This window comes from Mustela lutreola, chromosome 18 (genome assembly GCF_030435805.1).
Source record: "Mustela lutreola isolate mMusLut2 chromosome 18, mMusLut2.pri, whole genome shotgun sequence".
NCBI classification, from domain to species: domain Eukaryota; kingdom Metazoa; phylum Chordata; class Mammalia; order Carnivora; family Mustelidae; genus Mustela; species Mustela lutreola.
The window spans coordinates 17,801,988-17,825,684 of record NC_081307.1 but is presented as its reverse complement, the minus strand read 5'-3'; the positions used below and the strand labels follow the sequence as shown (position 1 = coordinate 17,825,684).

The window sequence follows — 23,697 nt, the reverse complement described above, 5'->3', positions numbered from 1 at the left end:
AGGTAACTTTGACCTCATGGATCCCCTAAGCTTTGAAGATCTTCTTAGGTCCTCTCATGAATCACACTTTGAGAAAAAGTTATATGATTTTAAGTATGTTAAATGCTTAGATAAAAGGAAAGAACTATATTTAAAACATTATTTTCTCTTAGTAAAATTATGAATGACATTTGTCTTTAAAATTTGTTTAATATATTTTTGCAATGTCCTACTCTAAGTTCATATTACTTTCAAGAAGAAGAAAAGAATATCATGGAAGGATAGGTTTCTATGTAGAAGACAAAGGTTTGGGGGGGAAAGCATTTTTTTGTTACAAGTATGGAGGCTATTTGGTCATATTTTGGCGAAAAGTAAAAATACAAAGGAGGGTGAATATAAAGATACAGAAGAAGAGGGTATCACTAATCAAATTGAAAACAAACAAACAAACAAAAAAACAAACCCTGGTGACACAAGAGGAAAGAAGGCCAAAGTATGCAGCCCGTTTATATAAACATATCATGATTCAAGGATGTGGTAAGACAAGAGCCACTACTTTCTTTTCAGATGGGCTTAGAGGAAATAAATGGGCTGAATGTCCTTTGAACGTATATGTCAAGAAACTGGGGTATGGAGCAGGCCTATAATCAGGATAGTTTATGTAATATACCTGGTCTAAAAGACAGGGAAATTGTTCAAAATTTGCTCCTTGTTCAAAAATTAAGAATTTCAAGGTAGCATCATCAAATTACAAGGCAAGACGCTTCCAGCACAAGTCACTGTTGTGGCTACAGCAGCTGCATACTCATAAACCTACACTACCTCTGATAACTTAAAAGTATTTTAAGCCTAAATTCTAACGCATAGGTATCATATCCCCAGGAAAAGTTCAAAAATTTTCCCCAGCAACATAATAAATCTAAAACAACAAGATGTCTGTCAAATATGGGCTACTTATTTTCTTGCTTTTTTGGGTTTTCAGTATAGCTCAAAAATATTGGAGCTTTTTTGATAGAAACAAAATTTCAGAGAATCACCCTTCTTAATGAGTACTTCTAAATTTGAATGTTGTGTTTCCTAGTTTCTTTTTTAAATATTTTCTTATTAGTATTGTCGGTCATTTTGGCACGTGTTCCCAAATGTAACATGATCTTGTATTTTAGGATATAATTATTTAGTTGCATAATATCACTGTAGAACTGGAGACATAATTTGTGAGTGAATAAGTACAAAGATTTTCAGAAAATTAAAGCAATCACGTAAGTGTTCATTAATAACTCCCCAAAAAGAAAAATATATTAAAATATACTTGAATAGTATTTTAATATATGCATTTTTCTAAAAATTATTTTCTTCCTTTTTTCTTCTTTTCCTTAAAGAAAAAGGTGTTTAAAGTCATGCTGTTTCCTTGTAGCTCAGGTATAAAATTTCCTTATTTCTAGGGACAAAAAAAATCAATTCCATGAAATAGTTTTTTTTTAAAGATTTTATTTATTTATTTGACAGATAGAGATCACAAGCAGGCAGAGAGAGAGAGAGAGGAGGAAGCAGGCTCCCTGCTGAGCAGAGAGCCTAATGTGGGGCTCAGTCCCAGCACCCTGGGGTCATGACCTGAGCTGAAGACAAGGGCTTTAACCCACTGAGCCACCCAGGCGCCCCTTGAAATAGCATTCTTAATGTAGACCTCATGCCCTTTTGGTATGTCACGAACCACTTTAAGCTGATGGCAGCTGATGTATTTTTATAGATACATTTTCTTTAATAAATGTGTATTTTAAAACTTCAATAACCAAATATACTCACCAAATATTTGTAATCCTATTATCTACTTTTCTCAAGTTAATAGTTTATATATATGACCAACATGTAAAATTTTCAATACAACAAATAAATTTTAACAATATCTAGAAGTTCTTTGAAATGACATAATATATGATGTATAATTTTTTCACAACAGGAAAAAATGTTGGATTTCAGAAAGAAACCATGTTAAATTATCAATGAGATATAGATCTATATTTAAATTTTATTTAATCAAACCAATCTAAGGAATCTATATAATATTTTTCTAAGATTGCTTTTTAAATATGAAGGCTACATTGTGAAAATGAGTTTTAGTTCAACTAGAGTAGATCTTCATTTACTTCCTCACGTATGAATTTACCTATTTTTAATTAAAACTCATAGGTTCATACAACTTTTACTAAACAAATACTCAGACATTGGTTAATTCTTCTAAGACATTTATTTTATTTTACTATGCTATAGGTTCTTCTAAGTCTTTCATAAATATTAACTCATTTATTTTCATAACAACCCCAGGGGTAAAGATACTATTATAATCCCTGTATCAAATGAAAAGAGGCTGAGAGGCAGTATCCCTGGATGCCAATAGTAACTGCTTGTGCGATTAGAAGTCAGAATAGTGATTACTTTAGCAAGTGAAAAAGAGTATTAAGAGGAGACGTTTCTGGGGTACTCATGGCATTCTTTTTTGGATGTGGGCACTGTTTACCGAGGTTTGTTCACCTTGGGAAAATTTGTTGAGTTACACACTTCAGGCAAGTATATTTTTCTGTCTCTTTATTTGGAGATATATATATATATCCTAATCCTAAATTGTGTGTGTGTGTCTGTGCGCACGCGCGTGTGTGTGTGTATATATATATATATATATGATATCTATTAAATCCTAAATTTTGTATTTCATATATATATATGAAATACAAAATTCTTCAATAAAATATTGAGGAAAAAAGAGGTCAAATGTCTTGTTCAGGTCATACAACTTATAAATGCAAGGTCAGGATTTGAACCTAGGCTTGGCTAGGCTCTTAAGCACCATGACAGCAAGATAATTTTTTGAGATACTAATGTTTGCTATTTGGGTTTTCTACCTCTGTCCCTTTCCTGCTCTTCCATTTTGGTAGGAAGTTCCCTAGTGTTTCCTTGTCTCAGGGATCTTTGCATACCTGAATCAGAATTTCAGGAAGGCAACAGCTGTTTGTGATTTTTTTTTTTTTTTTCCTGTATGTAAAAACTTAAGATGTAAGAAGTAAGTTATACAGAAGGGAAATAGGAGAGATTATCTTTCAGTATATGAAATAGTAGGATAATCCCAAATTCTGGTGAGGAATTGAAGGATCATCCCATGCTTTTTAAGGACTACTTCCCCCATCAAATCAGAGGTGGTAGTAAGACTTCAGTGGGGATGGATGCTGGTGAAACTATGGATGCTGAACCCATAGCCATGATATTCACAGCTTTCTACAGAGCTCTACAATAAAGTAAAGGATTAAAAAAGGGACTTCCAGGGATCAGTATGGCCTTGGTCAGTAAGGATGTCACTAGTGATGTATTGAGTAGATGTTAAATGCATTTGTTTTTCCACTCTAGACATTATGTGAACCTCTAGATTATTTGAATAAGTTGTACTGATTGTTTGGTGTCTACAGAAAATTATTGCTCTGGAAAAAATTAGGGCATTAAAAAAGTATACATGAGATATAGGAATCTAGTAGGGAGAGCTAAGTTGACCTTATCCAAGAGATTTTTTAGGTTTTGTTGTTGTTGTTGTTGTTATGGTTTGTTTTGTTTTGTTTTAAATAAATATTCCTGTGTTAACATGAAATAGAAAAAAAAAAAAAGGAAAGATAAATGGATAACCAAGGTAGCTGGCTTGAAATTTTAAAACAGAAATTGCCATTAGTACACTTAGAATAGGCCTTTTGCATTGACTTGCTTGTTTTACCTGTGAATGCAGGGGAATTTCTGAGGCTAAGTACAGATATCTGCAATTTAAATTGGTTTTAAAGAAGGGAGTTCTAAACTTCTGCCGATCTTGAGCATTTAATGTTTAAGCAGACTAAATTTAACAATGCTAAAGACTGTAACATCAACAGGCTGAATCATGCTATTGTGTATAGTAAGAGGGAAAAAAAAGGAATTGTAGATTCCTTCTGGCTCCTCCTGGTTGCTAGAATATCACTGGGGAAACAGGTGGTAGGAAGCTATTAAAAAGAGATTGTCATTCACACATGTTGCAAATATGATGATACTTTAGGACTTTTTCCAAGTCTGTACACTCAGCGTTGGAGTCAGGGTTGCTTTTTGTCAACTAAACCGGTGGTGATAGCTTCTGGCTGAGTTGAGAATTAATTATTTATCTAGTCCATGTCCAGAGTCACCTTGTGCAGTATAGTCTCATGGTTCAGATGAATAAAATCACAAAAACAGCAAGCACAGTGTAGAAAGTGGTAGAAATGCTCACAGTGGCTCTTGGAAGAATCGCTACAAACTGTACACAATTGATTGTTGCCTGGCCTTGAATTTTAAGCTCTTTAGGTGTGCACAATGATTAATACTTAGCAATTTTGACCATTTTGTTTGTTTATTTGTTTTGAAGAGCCAACGTCCATTGCTGAGCCATACACAGTTACTGTCTACAATAGACAACAACTGTGATTGGATAGACTCCCGTGCTACCTTCTCTGTGTCCAAGCTGCTCTTGGAACCATCACTCTCTTTTCCCACTGAGCCTCTCACTTCTTAGACTTCCTTCATATCCCTGAGGTTATGAATCTTGCCACACGAGAGTTTAAAATACTTGATTCTCTTCCACATTGTTCTTCCGCAAGAAGCATATGGGATTCATATTCAGTTGCAAAATCTCAAGTTATGATAAGCTCCTCTTCTCCCTACGTAAATTCAAAATACATGAGCAGTACTATAACCAGATATGGAACTTTTATTAAATTTTTTCCCTAGGAAGTAAACCTTATGGGTTTTACATATAGGAAAATACTTTTTAGAGATGAATTTCTTATTTGGGCTTTTGCATAAGTTTACTATTTTTAATATCATGTAGAAGATCAAATAATTAAGAAATTTTTAAAAGAGATATAGCCCAAGATGCTAGAGTGGAAACCAAAATAAGTCATTATAGCATAATAGGAGGGGGGGTTAGAAAAGAACAAAATGACTTCATACTATAATTTTAAGGGAGAATAAGGGTAACTTTGAAAAAGTTATTTTTATCTATATTCTGCCCCATTGCTTCACTAAAACTGTTTCATTATAGTCACCTCTGAGTTTCTAGGAATCATATCTGATGGACTATTTGTTATTCTTTTACTGACTCTCTTGGAGAAATTGACAGTGTTGAGACTCTATCTTAAAATTCTTTTCTCTCTTGCTTCTCATTCTCTTTATTCCTTTGAGCTCCATTCTTTATTTTTTTTTTAAAGATTTTATTTATTTATTTGACAGACAGAGATCACAAGTAGGCAGAGAGGCTGGCAGAGAGAGAGGAAGGAAGCAGGCTCCCTGCTGAGCAGAGAGCCCTATGTGGGACTTGATCCCAGGACCCCAGGATCATGACCTGAGCTGAAGGCAGAGGCTTTAACCCATTGAGCCACCCAGGCGCCCCTTTGAGCTCCATTCTTGTTCTTTGACCACTCCCTCCTTTGTCTACTCAATAATTTTATCTCCACCTACATTTTAAGTGATCTTATTATAAAGGGTTGAACCCCACGCTTTCTTTTCCTTCTGTTTTATTGTTTTGCTTAGACAATCTTATTCATGTCCATTTTCTTTGATCTACTAGTTTACAGTGATGAGCCCAAATTTATATTTCTATCCAGTAATATTTTTATGTGCTCTAGAATCATATATAAAAGGACATTTTGGACATCCTATGTGTTCCTTAGACTCAGCATTTCTAAAACCAAAACAATTGACTTCCTCTCTCTTCAATGAGTGCTTCTCCTTCTGTGTTTTTCTCTCAATTTATGGCACCCACTATTGATAGAATGAGCCCAACAGTCAACTGTCAACTCTCTTCACTCTTGTACTTTTTTGTGAATAAGCCATAATATTAGTACTATTTATCTATTTATTTATTTTGATGTCTGATCTTATTTATTTGTTACTTTTAGAAATTCTTATTTTTGATTGGAGTCAAACTTCTCAATGAGGATAACCTCCATCTCTTGGCAATCTGTTCCTGGAGTTTTTCTTTGGCCTTCTTTATTCTCCTGGCCTAAAGTTCAGCATACTCTGGAGCCTCCTCCTTATCTTTCTTAGTACATTGTTTCTTCAAATCAATATGTCAATGTTTGTGTTGGAGAACATGGGGAGTAACGCGATGCTGAATCTTGGGCGCTATGGTTTTAGGTTTCTTACCTTTTCTGTTTAAGGAACTTTCTCACAACATCATGGTGGACATCTTAGTCTTCGGGGAGATTAAAAAGTTTGTGTATTCTGTAACTCTTTGGGGGCCTAGGCAAGAGACACAGTAGTATATGAGTCCGGGAATATCCTTCTCCCCATTTTTTTTTTTTTTTTTTTTTACCATGACCAAGTTGAGAACACTAAGATTACTTGCACAATGCAACCCTGAACAGATTTGTACTTTCTTTCTACAATCCCTTTGGTCTGTAGCAGGAATGCCCCTTACTCAGAATACCCCCTACTCAGGTAGACCCAGCCATAGGTTAAGGCACTTTGCTTCATGGGAAGCCTTCTTTATCATTCTCATCTGTTTATCATTGCCACTACTGATTTGGACCATGTAATCTTTCAGTTCTTCACCAGAGCATCAGCAGCAACTTCTGTGGCCATACGCTTCTCAGAAAATGTATGAAGCTCATGTTCACTGTCCACTTCAATGAGTTTCTGGCAGCCACTAGCTGAGAAAGTGATGTTCAGCTTCATTCTGAAGCACCCTTCTGCCTCTGTAGCACCATGAAAAAGAGCAATGTTAATGCCTTTTTTTAAAAAAAATATTTATTTAGTTATTAAAGACGGAGATAGAGAGGGAACCAAGCATGGGAGAGCTGGAGAGGGAGAAGTAGGCTCCCTACTGAGCAGGAAGCCCAATATGGGGATATGGGCCTCAATCCCAGGATGCCAGGATCATGATCTGAGCCAAAGGCAGACCCTTAATGACTGAGCCATCCAAATGTCCCAATGCTTTTTAACTAAATATTGCATTTCAGTCCCGTTTTCACCTTCTCTATCCCTATTGCTACTGGCTTATTTCAGACCACCCTCATTACTCATTTGAACCATAAACAATTATGATTCACTCTCTCCATCTTGCCCTCCCCAATCTGTCTTCCATGAAGCAATCTGATTGTTCTGAAATGGTAATTTGAAATCATTCCCTATGCTTCCTATCTCAATGGCTGCCACAGTCCATAAAATGTGACTCAAATTTCTTACCATAGCACACACACATTGGTAACAACCAGGTACAAAAGTAGTCAATATGTTCTTGTAAAATCAAATTTTGTTCTCTAACACTTCTCTGCCTTTGCCTTTCTAAAGTAAAATGCTTTTATTTATCTTTAATCTCACTTGAAGCAGTATCTGTCAGAAAAACCTTCAAGATTCTCTCAAGCTGACTTAGAAGGCCCTTTCCTCAGGCTGTATTAGCAGCAAATTTGTCATAAATTTCTCCACTAGACCACTGAGTGTATTGTTTTTCTCTCGCTTGCCTGCTGGTAAGCTACCTGAGTTCAGGGACTAAATATATCATTTGGTCCATTACTTAGTGTACTGTCTATATAGTATAAATGTATAGTAAATAAGGCAATTAATGAAATTTGTTATTAAAAGAATAGTTATTAACTCTATAGTTTGTATGGATATATAAATAATATATATAACATATATAAAACTTATATTTATGTAGGGAACTAGAAATGTGTTTATGAATGTTATTAAATGAATAGTAAGTAAAGGCAATAAGAATTTGTTTTTAAACATTTCTAAAGATGGATTACATTTTTTTTAATGGAAGTAAGGAGAGAGAAATTTTTCCAGATAGAGAAAGAAGTGCAGGCAGTGACACAGGATATGTTCAAGTCCAGTGAGTTATTTGATGGGAACATGTAAGGAAAATTTTAGAGAAGATTGTAAAGAGAACCACATCACAGAGAGCCTTGAATATGTCATAATTTCTATGATTTGAAAAAAAAAAAAAAGCTTTAGCACAAACAGTGCTATAGAAATTTTATAGAAAGGTGTTAGCTTTAATCCACCCCTGGAGGCATTAGGTAATATTTGAAATATCCGCAAATAAACAAGTCCCCCCACACTCACACAGGCAAAGCATGAGAATTTAGAGACCTCAGTAGCTTATAATCCTTTGAGTACTTTTCTGGCTTAGGTTTTCTTTCTAACCTATTTTGTCACCTGATTCCAACAACAAAGGTGGCCAGATTTTGCCCCTGGAATATTGTGCCATTTGCCTCAAGTGAATTTCACATGCAAGGTCATAGCTGAAGGTCCAGAAAGGAAGAAAGACCTGAGATATTGTTGGTCAGATGACAAAAGATTATACAACATTGTGTTGCCAGGTTGCGGGTACATGTATGAGAGTCTGGGACAGAATTACTCTGGAGACGAGATTCCATGACACTGGCTTGTGGTGATGGAGGAGGGAACCTGTATTTCTCAACTATATTGATTTATTAGAGACTGATTATCCCCCCCACCACCACCCAATGAATAAATGAGAGAGGACAAAGTGGTTTTGGTCAGCCCACAAGTTGAGGACTTCATATTTGTTAGAAAAAGGGAAATAATTGAAGCTTTTGAGCTATCCAGTTACCTTGTTGGTTAGTACATGATGCTTTTGAAACAAGGGGGAAAAAATGGTGGCTGATAGGAAATTGGCTTCAACTTTTACTATACTTAGTGAACTTTTCTGTATGTAGATAAAAACCTGGTTTCTATAAACTGGTGTTAATAACTTATTGCAAATCCATTGCTACTTCTACTACAACTACCACTTCTGATCATCATCACGATAATAAATCTCAGAACAAGTATCTTTAATGTTACCATTTGATCTTCACAACCTTGATGTCTTTCTGTCATGCACACTATGCAGTTGATTGCAGAATAATATTTTTTGTTTTGCATTAGGGCTTTAACATTTAGGTTATTTTAAAGCCTTATTCTTAAGACTGCTATAATGGCCAAAAAACCATGTGTTTGTTTCTGTATTATCCCTCATTCATCTCTGTATTTATTATTGCTGTCTTTACTTGCTTTAGTATACTTAATTGTAGAGTGAGGGCATTAGGTACCTCAACTTTGGTAGTTCTTTTCTCAAATCTTAGAAAACAATCCCAAGAGCTCTGGTCTAGAAGATGTTTTGCAGTAGTTCACCTGAGACCAATCCTCACTTTCTATTGCCTTCTTGTAATAGAGCAGGAGGACTGGGCACAATTTAATAAAAAATAATGGTGAATGTGAATAGCTTTTTCAACTGTCTTTCTGTGATTTGGTAATTTTGATCAATGCTAAACTTCTCTTTTGTGAAGTAATGAGCATAGATCTACCTTAAGAAATGATTAAAATTCAGTTAAAGTTAAAACACAAACTTACTTTGTATTAAAGATATAACAAAATTTAAAATTTGTTTTACTACTTCCTGTTAGGCTTCCAATGCAGGGATCATGGCTATACCTTTAATAACTACCGCTATATATTTGTCTTAAATGTATCAACCTGTTTAGAAGAAAAAGTATCTGGAAAAGATGTTAATTTTCCAGTCTCTGACAAGCTGTCTACCAAATGACTTTCCTGTGACAATAAATAGGTTTTGGTTGACATGTTTATTTACATACATTTAATACACCTTGTATTGAAAGGAGACAAATAATAACTTGACCCACTGCCAGATTACTTTACTCTATGCAGATAAGAATATAAATTCAAGACCTCTAATACATAATGGCACTAATCTTGCACTAGTGAATAAAACCGCCAAAATTCTCTATGCTTTACCTTCCTTTTGTTGTTCATTTAAGGGGGATAGTGTTCTTTTCCCCTCCTTTTGAAGGAACTAGAGTAATTCCTTTTGAATAAGTAGAGAGCTCAAAGTGTGATAATATTCTGAAATTTATTGCACAGTAAATTTTCTCTTTCACAAAGTTGCAAATAATAAATTTATGAGAATGTGATTATGGGAGGATATTTTTTTCTTTTTCATATCTCACTGTATTTTTAAGAGTTATTCTAGGTTTTTGATCTTTTAGAATTCATCTCTCTTCTAAAATCAGCATCAGTATCCTAAAATGTATGTTACTAATTGTTTTAAATTTTTCATAAACTTGTCTTCTTAAATATATGGTTGCTTTTATAATTCATATCAAAATAATCTGAGTAGGTACTTAAATTTAACATATTTGGGATGTTGTGGAGATGAATTTTAGATTCTTAAAATTTTTGTTTGACAGCAGTTTCAAGATTGGCTGAAATATTTCTCTAATAGCAAAAGAGTAGTATTTCAATGGTGTGTCTTTTTATAAGTGACGAATGTTAAATTAACTTCTATAATAAGCCTTACTTTTTGTTGAGTGTAAAAAAGAAAGGAGGTTCTGGGTTACTATTTCTGGAAAAATGTGGAAGGTAGATTGTGTTAACACTGCCCAAAGCAGCTTTCATATCTACCACCTTGCTTTCATTATATTTAGACTCTAAATATGAGATGAAAGTTTAAACAAGTGACCCAAATTGACTACTGGAGACCAGTAAGGTCAATATAGATAATAAAAGCTCTACTACTATAGTAATTCTATTATATCAATGCCTTTTTGCGAACTAATTAGTACTTTATTATATTTTTATATTCCTTGAGATATGAATAATCATAGGAAGATCAATTGCAAAGTTAAAGAAAAAGTGAAATTAGTCATCTTTGGTTACAGGACTTTTGATTTTGGTGAGATATCATCATGCTGCTTTGTGTCTGAAAAGTTGGTATGACAGTTTATAAGGCAGCATATATTCTTCAGTCCATATACACCAAAGGCTTCCTTCACATCATACCTGAGACATTTCTCTGAAATCTTTTTCATTTCAAACCACTGGAATGGGACCATCTTAATCAACATATATGTTGGTTATGCATATATGTTGTATATATAGGTGTATGGTTATACATATATGTTGTATAATATATGCATATATATATATATATACACACACACACATAATTATGACTGTTCATAATAGCACACAAATACTAAATCAGTAACTTTTTTCCCCCACCAGAAAATTAGACAACCTATAAGAAGTTTAAGCACTTAGGGAACCTTTCTTGAAATTAAAGTTAACTTAGGAAAGTATATCATTAGAATTCTGAAAAACAACATGAATTTATTGGAGATGTTTCAACTGTAACATTAGTCTCAATGCACATTAATAGAAAATAAAGTTCATAGGCAAACCAGGCAGAATGCAATTTAAATACATTTCAATCCCAAAACTGAGGCTCATTTTCAGTTGGTGGCCTCATCTGAACTCCGCAATTTTCTCTTGCCACTTAATGGCTATACGGAATCCTGGCAGCTGCCTTGTATCACAATTGTGAGCTGTCAAGGTAAATAAAAGTAGGTATGAAACTTGATAACTCTGGTCAGTTACAGGAACAGTTCTCTAGCTGCAATTATGTAGTGAGCAAAGAGTCCACAGCATTAATTCAAAAGGTCCAGTCTAGATTATTAGAGACTCTCAGTCCTGTGGGGGAATTCTTATGTTACTGGGTAGGCTTCTGAGCTCATATTTATCCAATACGACAGTACTTTCATCTTGAATTTTTCATAGTGCATCTCCATTTAGGCTGACAAACACACACAAAAGATCCATCTTCACAGTAATCAAAGTAATCATGCCTGGATTTTTCTGCTTTGCAGTGCTATAGATCATTTTGCTATGTCCATTACCGACAAGTACAGATATTAAACTGTGAAAATTAGAACTATATGGTAGACCCAGAAGAAAGTCAGAAAAGGCTTCGAATGACATTCTCTGGCATGTGCAACACCACATGCAAAATTCCTTGAAAGGAGTATAAACATGGAATGAACATGGACAAAATTGACATTTGGCTGCCTGAGAAAATCTTTTGTTTCTGTTGTAACTTAATAGCAGGACAGATTTAAAAAAATATATATTTCTATGTATTTAGGCATACATTTAAAACACACCTACCCTCATAAATCTCTTAAAACATAGTTACATGTACCTTTTAAACCTCTACTGATACTTTGATCTCATAATCAACGGAGGGATTTCGCTGATCAGCCTGAAGTTAGTGTGAAGCTTTGTAAGAACATTTGGAATCCTTTAGGCTCTCAGCTTTGCTGGTCTTTAGTAACATAGGACTGCTGTTTGCAGATTATTCCATCTACATATCTCCCATTCCTGTTATACAAGAACATCAACATCCCACTCGAGTTATTTATTTCTTTGTTTTATAGTAAAATTTGCTCTTTATTTTTTTAGACTTTTGCTTCAGACCGTTTAAAAGAAAACATTTGTAAAAATAATAGAGCCACATGAGCTTTCTGTATTTTAAGATAGATTATTAGTTTTTCCTGTGGCTCATATGAGATTGTGGTAGCAGATAGAGCCTAAAAGTAGATTAATTTTATTTAGTCATTTTCTAGGAAGTATTTAACATTTTTTATTGTTGTATTCGTATGCAAAGAGTAATTATAAATGAAAAAATGATTTTTGTGTCATGTGAAAATTCATTGCAGGTAATCATTTTAGTTTTATAGAACATAAATATTTTAGGATGCTATATGCCAAGCTAAGTGCTATGACATCCCATGGTATGGGACTACTAGATAAGAATTTATATGGTGACACCAGTCTTCCACTTAGAATACATTAAGAATTCAAATATTTCATTTAAGGAATGAGGAACTTTTCTATCATTTACATCTAAGAGTTAGGGAAATTGATAAAATCTTTTTCTTAAATTTGAAAATTATCTCAGTTTTTCACACCGCATATGCCAGGAAAACTTTTTAGATTTTATCTCCATTTCTATTGAAATAACTCTGTCATCTCCAGTGCTTCCTCTGATTTTGACTGGAGGACTTTAAGATGTTTCATGAACATAGTTCCTCACTTAAGACATGTTATTAGACTGTTTACTCTTGTGCTATTCTGACCCAGACTTTCTGCTAGTATGTTTGACGGAAAATCCACTGAGGTCAGCAAGGAGTCATAAAGGTACTTTGCTGCCCCAGATGCCATATCCATCAGCTCACAGAGGCCAGGGAAGACCAATGAGGCCATGTCAATATGGATCACATGGGAAAATGAGTCTCAAAACTGTGGTTTCCCTGACTCTGAGATTTTTAATGAAAGAGCTCTACTTTACTTATAGCTGCTGGGTTTGTTTTTTTTTTTTTTTTAATAACAATAATTTCATTATAATGGTACACTCAGAAGGTAGATCTCAGAGATGGGTAGAACAAACTGACTTCTCAGTGGCTTATTGGGTTTAAAAAAAAAAAAAAAAAAAGATGGGGCGCCTGGGTGGCTCAGTGGGTTAAAACCTCTGCCTTTGGCTCAGGTCATGATCCCAGGGTCCTGGAATTGAGCTACACATCGGGCTCTCTGCTCCACGGGGAGCCTGCTTCCCCCTCTCTGCCTGCCTCTCTGCCTACTTGTGATCTCTCTCTCTGTCAAATAAATAAAAAATCTTAAAAAAAAAAAAAAGCCAAGAAAAGGGAATTACTGAAATTTACAAAAGAAGGTATGGTCAAGAAGAGAGGAACAAAATGAGTCTCAGAGAATTTAAGCTGTTTTGTCAGAACCACCCAGCTAGAGGTGAACCAAGTATTTTCCATCACAATGTGCTGGCTTTTTGCATTGGTATTAAACTGGTTTCTGGTAACTTAAAGATTTTTGACATTCATCCTAGTCTATTCAGGCTACTATTAACAAAATACTATAGGTTGAATAGCTTATAGACGCAAAAATTTCTTGGTCCCAGTTCTGGAGATGGGGAAGTCCAAGCTTGAGTTGCCAGCAGATTCATTTTCTGGTGAAGGTTCTCTTCCTGATTCATAAAGAGCTCTTTTTGTGTGTCCTCATAGTGGAAGGAGCAGTGAGGTCTCTCAGGGTTTGTTTATATGGACACTAAACCCATTCAGGAGGGCTCTATTCTCAAGACCTAATCACCCCCCAAAGGCCCCATTTCCTAATACCATCACACTGAGATTAGGATTTCAACATATAAATGTAAGTGAGAAGTAAACAGTCTATAGCAGCATTCCAGCTCTAGAGAGAGATTTTAGTTAGTTCAATGAGAAAGTATATGTAATACAGACAAAGCCACCCTTGTAAGCAAGAAAGGCAAATACCCAAATATCTACTGCTTGGAGGGATCTATAAGCCAAATTGTTCATGTGACTATTACCACCACATACTGGCTTGGGGTATAGAATTTTATTGCCAGCATAGGGACAAAAAGTGAGATTCCAAGTTTGTGTGAGTAGAAACCAAAACCAAGCTCCTTACATAGAGCTAAGAATCCTAATGTACTACTTCTTCTGTGAAGTGGGGACTAGGAAAAGTGCCCATCAACCCAGAAAAACATTGTCACCAACACAAAATTGGAACACTAAGCAGGTGCCAAGTAATGATATGGAGTCTAATCTTACACAACGTATGTGGGGAATTCCTCCTTGAGAAACATAAAATTCACCCAGGTTCTTTGAAAAGTTTGTAGCCCTAAGAAGTACAAATGCTATAAACTGAGACACTTCTGATTCAAAGAGAACCACACGCATCCTAAGATTACCATAAAAAATCACAACTCCTACCAGGGAACAAACTGCTGTGGGTGAGAACTAGTTGATATAAAAATAGGAGGTTGATACTCTAAGAATTCAACTTCTGAAGGTTTAAATCAAGTATATTTGAAATGATCAAAGAGACAGAAAACACATCATTAAGTAAGAATGAAACTGTATTAAAATAGAATTTCTTTTAAAATCACAAATTTTAAACATTAGATTATTGAGAGCTTAGTAAATCATTAGTGGGCTTAATTAATTGGAGTATATATGTGATGAAATCATTGTATATGGATCAGTGAGGAAAATAAATAAAGAATATGAAAGAGAGTTTCATAAATAATCATTTATTTGATAAATAAAGGCAAATTCCAACATTTGTCTATTAAAATTCCCTGCAGAAGTAGGGAATTAAGAAACTGATAAAGATGCAGAATTCTATGATAATTTGATGAAATTTTTGCAGAACTGAAGAACATGCATGATCAGATTGAAGGCTTATACTAACCTCCAAGTACACAGATAAAAACAGGAAAGACTGAGTTTACTGCTCATAGACTCACTGAAAATTCTCCAAAAATATATACTTCAGCAATTAAAAAACAGAGCAAAACAGATGAAGTAAATACAAAGCAATTGTACACAAAGAAAGTGGTAAACGTTGTTGCATCTTGATAGGTATTTATTAGAATTAAAGGGAATCCCATTGACAACTTTGGTGAAATTTTTAAAAAAAGAGAATCATTAAATGCTAGATTTCCAAAGTATAGAGGATGAGAATGGTATGGAATTGTATTGTTGGGGAAAGCTGACCAAGATAGTTAATCACTTTTTTTTAAGTTTTTATTTTAATTGCAGAATCATTTCTGCCTTTTAAGAGAGAAGTGTGAATGTTAAACACCTAAACGTAATCCTAAAACTGTACTATTTTAATTTCAAACCAGAGAAAGCCAACATGAAAATTAGGAAAATGCAATCTGTCCAACAGTGGGCAGAAAAAAGAGACATATGAAAGTAAAACAAAAACATGACAAATTAGCACCCACAAAATTAAGTCATAGAAACTATTTTAAAATATCAATCATAATATATAAACCAATATTGTATTCATAATTTAAGGCAGAGATGTTCTGAATGAATAACAATCACCCAACAATGTGGAAAGCTTAAAAAACACAAATGTTTCTGAAAAAGAGGCTGGTGTAGAAAACTGTAGTACATTTATAAGATGTGTATCAACATAGATAAACCCTTGAAACTATTTAGAAGGAGAGAGGTGAGATGAGAAAGTTATATAGCTTAATATGACCATGAATAAAATTCCAAGTACACACAGTGGCTTGCAGAGCTCACGTTCTATGACCCTTGACTATTTCCATCTCTTCAAACTTATCTCTTTCATTCTCTCCTTCAATTATTCTGACCTTTTCACAACTGACCTTTTTTTGCAGTATCTGAAAAACTGTGTCTCCGTGTCAGAGCCTTTCAGTCTGCCTGAGATGTTCTTCTTCAGATCTACATGACTTGCTTCTTAACTTCGTTGAGGTCTCTGCTCAAAATCAGCCCTTCAAAGAGGCTTTTCCTCACCACTCTCTACAAAGTGGCATCTCCTGCAGTGCTGTATCCATTAATCCTTCCCATGACATTTAATTAGATACTTACTTGTTTAATTCATATATTTTAAAATCATTTTATTCAACTATGATTGACATATAATTGTACAGTTGTATGAAGTATACATTTTTAATTATATACATTGATAAGTTTGGAGACAAGTGTAAGCCATGAAACTGTCACCGTAATCTATGTCAGAAACATACTTATTACCACCAAATGCCTCCTCCTGCCCTATTTATTTATTATTTGTGATAAAGAATACAATCTAATATCTGTTATCTTAGCAAATTTTTAGGTTTCCAATACAGTGTTATTAACTGGAGGCTCTGTGGTGTAAAGGATGTGTTCATCTTCCACAACTGAAACTTTGTACCCTTTGGCTAAGATTTCCCAATGTTCCCTTCCCCCAGTCCCTGGCAATGACCATTCTACTCTCTGCTTCATTGAGTTTGAGAATTTTAAATTTCTCATATAAATGGTATCATGGTGGTATTTGTCCTCCAGTATTTGGCTTATTTCCTGTAGTATAATGTCCTCCAAGTTCACCCATCTTGTTCCAAATGGCAGAATTTGCCCCTTCCCTACAGCCTTTTTAAGGCTGAGTAATATTTCATTACATATATATATATCTATATATAGATATATATATATACACACGTATACACACACACACACACATACACATCAATCACACCTAATTCCTCCATTGATGGGAATTTGAGTTTCTTTCATATCATGGCTATTATGTTTACTGCTGCAGTGAGTATAGGAATGTACATATCTCTTTGAGATGCTGATTTCAATTCCTTTGGATACAGTATATACCTAGAAGTGACATTGTTGAATCATATGGTAGCTCTATTTTTAATTTTTTGAGGAATCTCTATACTGTTGTCCACAGTGGCTGCACCAGTTTGTATTCTCAGCAGCTCTGCATAATGATTCCCTTTTTCCCACATTAGCAATGTTTGTTATCTTTTTGTGTGTGTGTGGATAATATGCATTGGTGAGTGGTGATAGCTCATTGTGATTTTGATTTGCATTCCCCTGGTAATTAGTGATGTTGAACACTTTTTCATATACCTGTTGGTCAATCATATATCTTCTTTGAAGTAATGTCCATTCACTTCTTTTGCCCATTTTAAGATAAGGTTATTTATTTATCTATTTATTTTTATTTTTTATTTTTTAGTTATTTAAATTTTCTGCATTAAGTCATAGGAGTTTTTTGTATGTTTTAGAAATGAGCCTTTTATCATATATATAGTTTGTATATATTTTCTTCCATTGTGTAGACTGTCCTTTTATCCTGTTGGTTGTTTACTTTTGGTGTGCTTTATAGTTTGAGGTAAGCCTGTCAATTTTTTGCTTTTGTTGTCCATGCTTTCATATTTATAAAATAATGCCAAAGGTGATGCCAAAAGGCCTTTTTGCTATGTTTTCTTCTTGGAGTTTTATGGTTTCAGGTATAATTTTGAAGTCTTTAATCCATTCTTAATTTATTTTTGTGTGTAATGTGATGTAAGAGTCTAATTTCTTTCTTTTGCTCATGGGTAGCTAGTTTCACAGCATTGTTTTTTGAAAATAGTATCTTTTCCCAATGTGTATTTTTGCCACCCTTGTGAAAGATAAGTTGTCATATATGATGGCTCAATTTCTGGACTCTCATTCTATTTCATTGGTCTATATGTCTGTTTTATGTCAGTGACATATTGTGATTACTATACATTTTTTAGTTTATTACTAGATATTTTATTCTCTTAATTCTGTAAAATTGGGTTATTTTCTTAATTTTCTCTTCAGATAGTTTTTCATTAGTGTATACAAATGTAACTTTTTTCTGTTTATTGTTATCATGAAACTTTGCTGAATTTTATTAAACTTTGTTAAGGTATTAGTTTTAATTGTGCGTGTAAGAGTGTGTGTGTGTGTGTGTGTTTGCGCGTGTTTAGTTTTTAGGGCATTTTTTACATATAACATCATGTCATATGTAAAGAGAGCCAATTTTACATCTTCCTTTTTGATTAGGATGCATTTTATTTCTTTTTTTTTTTTTTTTACTAATTGCTATGGCAAGGTCTTCCAGGAATATGTTGACTTAAAGTGGCAAAAATGGGCATCCTTGCCTTATTCCAGATCTTAGAGAAAATGCTGTCAGCTTTTTACTTTTGTGTATGTTGTTAGTTGTGGGCTTGTCATCTATGGTCTGATCATACAAGGTATGATCCTTGTAATGTATTGTTAAATTCAGTTGACTAATATTTTATTGAGGATTTTTACATCTGTGTATGTCAGTGATATCGGCCTATAATTTTATTTTATTTTTTTAGTATTCTTATCTATCTTTAGTATAAAGGTAACAGCAGTCTACGACAATAGAGTCTGACACAAAGTGAGTATTAAACTAAAATATAATTATAATTACCATTGTCACTGTCATTACTATTGTTAATAGTTGACTAATCTCTTCCATAAAATATCCAAAAACATATGGACAAGTAAAAATGTAGGTCTGAAATTAACGTACACCAAAAATTAAAAAAAAACTCAATGGATTACTCACTCTCCATTTGGGGCCTCAGAGAAGTTAATGTCTATTTAAAAAGGAAATACCTGGGGCACATGGGTGGCTCAGTGGGTTAAAGCCTCTGCCTTCGGCTCAGGCCCTGATCTCAGGGTCCTTGGATCAAGCACCGCATCGAGCCCCACACTGAGCACCGCATCAGGCTCTCTGCTCAGTGGGAAGCCTGCTTCTCCCCCCTGTCTGCCTGCCTCTCTGCCTACTTGTGATCTCTCTCTCTGTCAAATAAATAAAATAAAAAATCTTAAAAAAAAAAAAAGGAGATAACCGGTGAAAACCTCAAACTTTTAAATTAATAAAGTTAGTGAGTAATTTCTTTTTACTGGAAAGGGCCATCATGGGAAAGTTTATGCATTTTGATAGTGCAGTTGCATACTGTTGAAAAGGTGCACTTAACCTCTTATATTTATTTATTTATTTTTAAGATTTTATTTATTTGACAGAGAGAGACACAGTGAGAGAGGGAAGACAAGCAGCGGGAGTGGGAGAGGGAGAAGCAGGCTTCCTATCTTCTCGTGGAGCAGGGAGCCTGATGCAGGGCTCAATCCCAAAACCCTGCGATCATGACTTGAGCTTAATAACTGAGCCACTCAGGTGCCCCAATCTCTTATCTATTGTCATGATTGTGATACTAGCTTCTTTCAAATTTCAAACAACACATTTAGGTCCACTGAGTTAAATGGGATGCTCAATTATAGGAATTTATTCAAATACTGTCAAAGGTACTTTTCTTAATCTCTCAGAAGACTGTCCCTGTGTTTGGCATTGCCTAATGGTGGCTGAGTTAATTAATTATCTGGGAAAACTTCTCACTGTCTTGCCTTGTCAGCCAATTTTAACTTTATTAATGACATGATTTATAACTAAATGTTGTATCAATGAGAATGCCTTTCATAGGATGAAGATATATTTCTAAATTTTTACACCTAAATATTGAGATTTCAGTTCATTGAGATATAATATTGTTATCATAATGTATATACATTTTCTTTAAACTCCATCTCTGCTTTAATGGCATTTTAAAGGTCCTATGTGAAGGAAACTTAAGGTACTTAAAAAAAATTACGTATTTGGAGTCATATGATTTTTGATGATCAACTTTTCTTCCTGTATATACTTTTAAATGCACATTAAGTATTTATTGAATATATAACACTGTGTGTATAATGCCTCCTAAAAGAAATATAAACATAAATGTAGACAAGTATCCGTATGTGTGTATATATGTATCAGGAATGGAGGTGACAGGAAAACCCCCAAAATGATGAAAAGTAGTAGAGACTCATGGAGAAGAGAATGTGAGTGAACATACTCCAGTCTTTGACAGAACTTGGGATTAACCCATTCTAAGGACCCAAACTTTTCAAATTGTTCTGCCAGTTTTAAACAATAGAGTAAATTTAAATATTTAAGATTGTTGTCGATCTGCCTATATCTGAGGATAGGAGAGAGATCTGGGTAAAGAAAATGCTTTTAAAATTTGTGCTAGTAATGATTAAAAGTAGGTACTCAAGATGACAACAAATACGTATTTTAAAATAAGGAAACATTAATATACATATTTATGCTCAAGAATATGAACAAAATATTGTAGTCAGTAGCTATACGTTTATTTATTGTGAGTAAACTGTTGAGACTAAGAAGCTCAATTTTTGGCCCAGGTCATTAGCTGAGTTTGCACTTGGTTTAATGACTCCTAGGCACTGAAAGCCAACCATTCTCTGGAAGTACTGTTTTACCAAGAACTGCCTGAAGCAGGCTGAAGTTGATCACAGTACAGTTATTGATCAGTTGAACATCTTCATTCATTACTTCATTATTTCTTTATTTGGCTACAGACTCGTTCAGCAAGTAAATGGAGCTGGGTAACAAGATACAGTGGAATCAGCAAGGAATGATTCCATCATTCATTCTTCATATTTAACATGCCTATCATATGGCAGGCACTGGCATTGTGATGATTAGTTATGTTTCTTCCCCTTCAAGCAGGCCACGAAGAGACAACTGATACATAAACACACATTTGAAAAATCGGGGTGAGAGCTAGAGTAGTTATACTTTTGTATAATGCAGTGGGGTCTCAGTGGGAGGAGGGAACTGTATTGTTGTGGGGCTCAGAAAAGACTTCAAAAATATGATACAACTGTGGCAGGTTAGGACTCTCACCACATATTTCATGGAGATGAAGGTAGAGTTAATGAGAAAATGTTAGTAAAACATTTTAAGCTCCTTTGTAGGAGGACACTATATAAATATAGAGCAATATTATTAGTCATTTTAATGGGTTGGGGATTTTTACTGCTTGAGAAAGATACCCTGTTTGAATTATGCTGGTCTTGCCGTGCTGTATATCCCTTGCTTTACAGCCCAGCAAAGGGATTTGAAACTTCAAACTTTCTATTATCTCTGAATATTAGGGACGTGGCAGTCTCAAGGAGGAGCTCTGAACTTAGAGTTCCAAAGGGATAATTTGATATTGAATGGCTTTTGAATTCCATGGCTATGGGTGTCTGTGTTGAGAGATGTATTATTTATTATTACTACCTACAAAAGAAAATCACAATAAAAAAGGCAAATGCTGAACTGGAGAATACAACCTCTTGGTCAGGTCGGTGACTGTAGCAATCCCAGGGCAAACATTCTTATTCTAATAACTCAGCAGTCCCAGTCCCTTTACTCCTCAAGCAATAAAAGGCCAAACAAATCATTATAGGTTCACCCAGAGAGCAAAGCTTTCAGAGATGACAATCTACCATTCATTTCACATAGCGACAAGAAGTGATGTTGGAGCCCCAAATAGTAAGATGGTATTATGAGTTTCTAAGAGAAGCAGATTTTACTAGTCTGTTTCAGAAGGGGAAACTGAAGGTACAAGTTTGTGTGAATATATCCAGAGGGGTACATTTCATTTTTTCTCTGGCAAAACACTACCGATATGGGTAGTGCTGCTATGAAAAAAAAAAGTTTATAGTAGGGAAATTTCTTACTATTTTATTTTATTTTTTTTAAAGATTTTATTTATTTATTTGACAGACAGAGATCACAAGTAGGCAGAGAGGCAGGCAGAGAGAGAGGGGGAAGCAGGCTCCCTGCTGAGCAGACAGCCTGATCAGATCAATCGGGGCTCAATCCCAGGAGCTGAAGGCAGAGGCTTTAACCCACTGAGCCACCCAGGCGCGCTAGATATTTCTTACTATTTTAAGGACTGCAGTGTGCATTACTCATAGGCATTCTCCTTTGCAAAACTTCCTGCTTGAATCACATTGGAAATCTTACAGCTAGCAGCAGAACGGCCTCCGTTATTCCTCTGCTCTTAAATTCTTAAAGATTTGGCCCCCATTCTCTATGTTGTCAATGCTCTTATACAACTTGTCTTATGTTCTTCCCCCTGTTCCTCTTCTTCCATTTCCTGATTAGTTCACAGCATCCACACAGATATCTTCACCTTGAAGTCATATGGCCTTGCCCTTGCTGACTCAAGAGGACTTTATTCTACTTCACTTAACCTTCTCCCATGACTCATCCCCAGACTGCATCATCTCTCAAACTATTCAGTCTTTGAAACTCTAAGTCCTGAGATTCCCTTCCTTTCCCTTTCCTTTCTTTATGTCAGTGTCTTAGCCCTTCACCTTTAGCACAAAGCTGTGGCTTTATTGTGACCTTCAGTCACTTGAATTTTGTCATTTCTCATGATCTCTCTGTTGCCTCTTGACATAAAGTCCTTTCCAACCTAGCTTGGATCTCAAAGTCAATAAGAGCTCTCTCTCTCTAGTGCATTCCATTTTTCTGTTCCCCTGTTTTTCTGCTGCTATGACATGGACAGTTTGAAAAACGTAGTCAACTCCTGGGTTTCTGTGTTCCTGCTTCTTCTAAGAAATGTTATATAATGATGGTGATAGCCCATAACCCTTGTATGAGCTCTAGCCTCAGCCAGACTTTGGACTTTTTAGGAAACCTCAATTCTATTATTTAGATGATCTTCTCTCTCATGTTCTCCAAATCATCTTTTCTTTCTCCCTCCCAGAAGATGATTTATAACATATAATTCACTGAAATTTTGAGGTATGGACTTCCTCAGCCTCTCTTACTTCAAGATCAAAATCTATAATTCCTATTCCTATAATCTTATCATATTAGTAATCAGGGGTGATATGAAAACTATTCAACAACTAGGGAGGAACTGACACCAAATGATCTGAACAAGAATGTATGCTTTTGGGACCTTCTGCTGGGACGTGGTGTCAGGGAGAGACGGAAAACAGGTCGGGGCCCAGGAGATAGCAGCAGTCACACAACAACCATTGTGAAAGTATTTTGGTATTTTCAAAACAGCTTTTTTGATTCTTTCTCCCTGTTATACAAAATATACGCATGCCTGCACATGGCATGCTTTTGTGGAAACCTCACACTTTCTCTGGAATTTGTTATGTGTTCTCTTGAGGACCAAAGTCTAACCATCTATCTGTAAACCATTCATACTTTCATTTTCATAAAACTATTATTCATCTTTTTTTAAAAATATATTTATGCAGTTAGAGCCTCCATTTTTGATTGCACCTCATTAATAGCTTTTTTGATTTCACCTTGGTTAGTTTTTTTTTATTTATTTGCTAGAATTTTTTTAAATTAATTTCTTTTCAGTGTAACAGAGTTCATTGTTTATGCACCACACCCAGTGCTCCATGCCATATGTGCCCTTGACAGACAGAGATCACAGGTACACAGGCAGGCAGAGAGAGAGAGAAAGAGAGGAGGAAGCAGGCTCCCTGCTGAGCAGAGAGCCCAATGCGGGCCTTGATCCCAGGACCCTGAGATCATGACCTGAGCTGAAGGCAGAGGCTTTAACCCACTGAGCCACCCCGGTGCCCAAAACTATGATTCATCTTAACTATCTTTTTGCTTACT

General features: G+C 35.0%; 1 pseudogene; it reads right to left on the bottom strand.

Annotated features, from left to right (window-relative positions):
• Positions 1-5,911: 5,911 nt before the first annotated feature.
• LOC131820675 (small ribosomal subunit protein eS6-like) lies at positions 5,912-6,693 on the bottom strand (annotated as a pseudogene).
• Between the last annotated feature and the right edge of the window lie 17,004 nt (positions 6,694-23,697).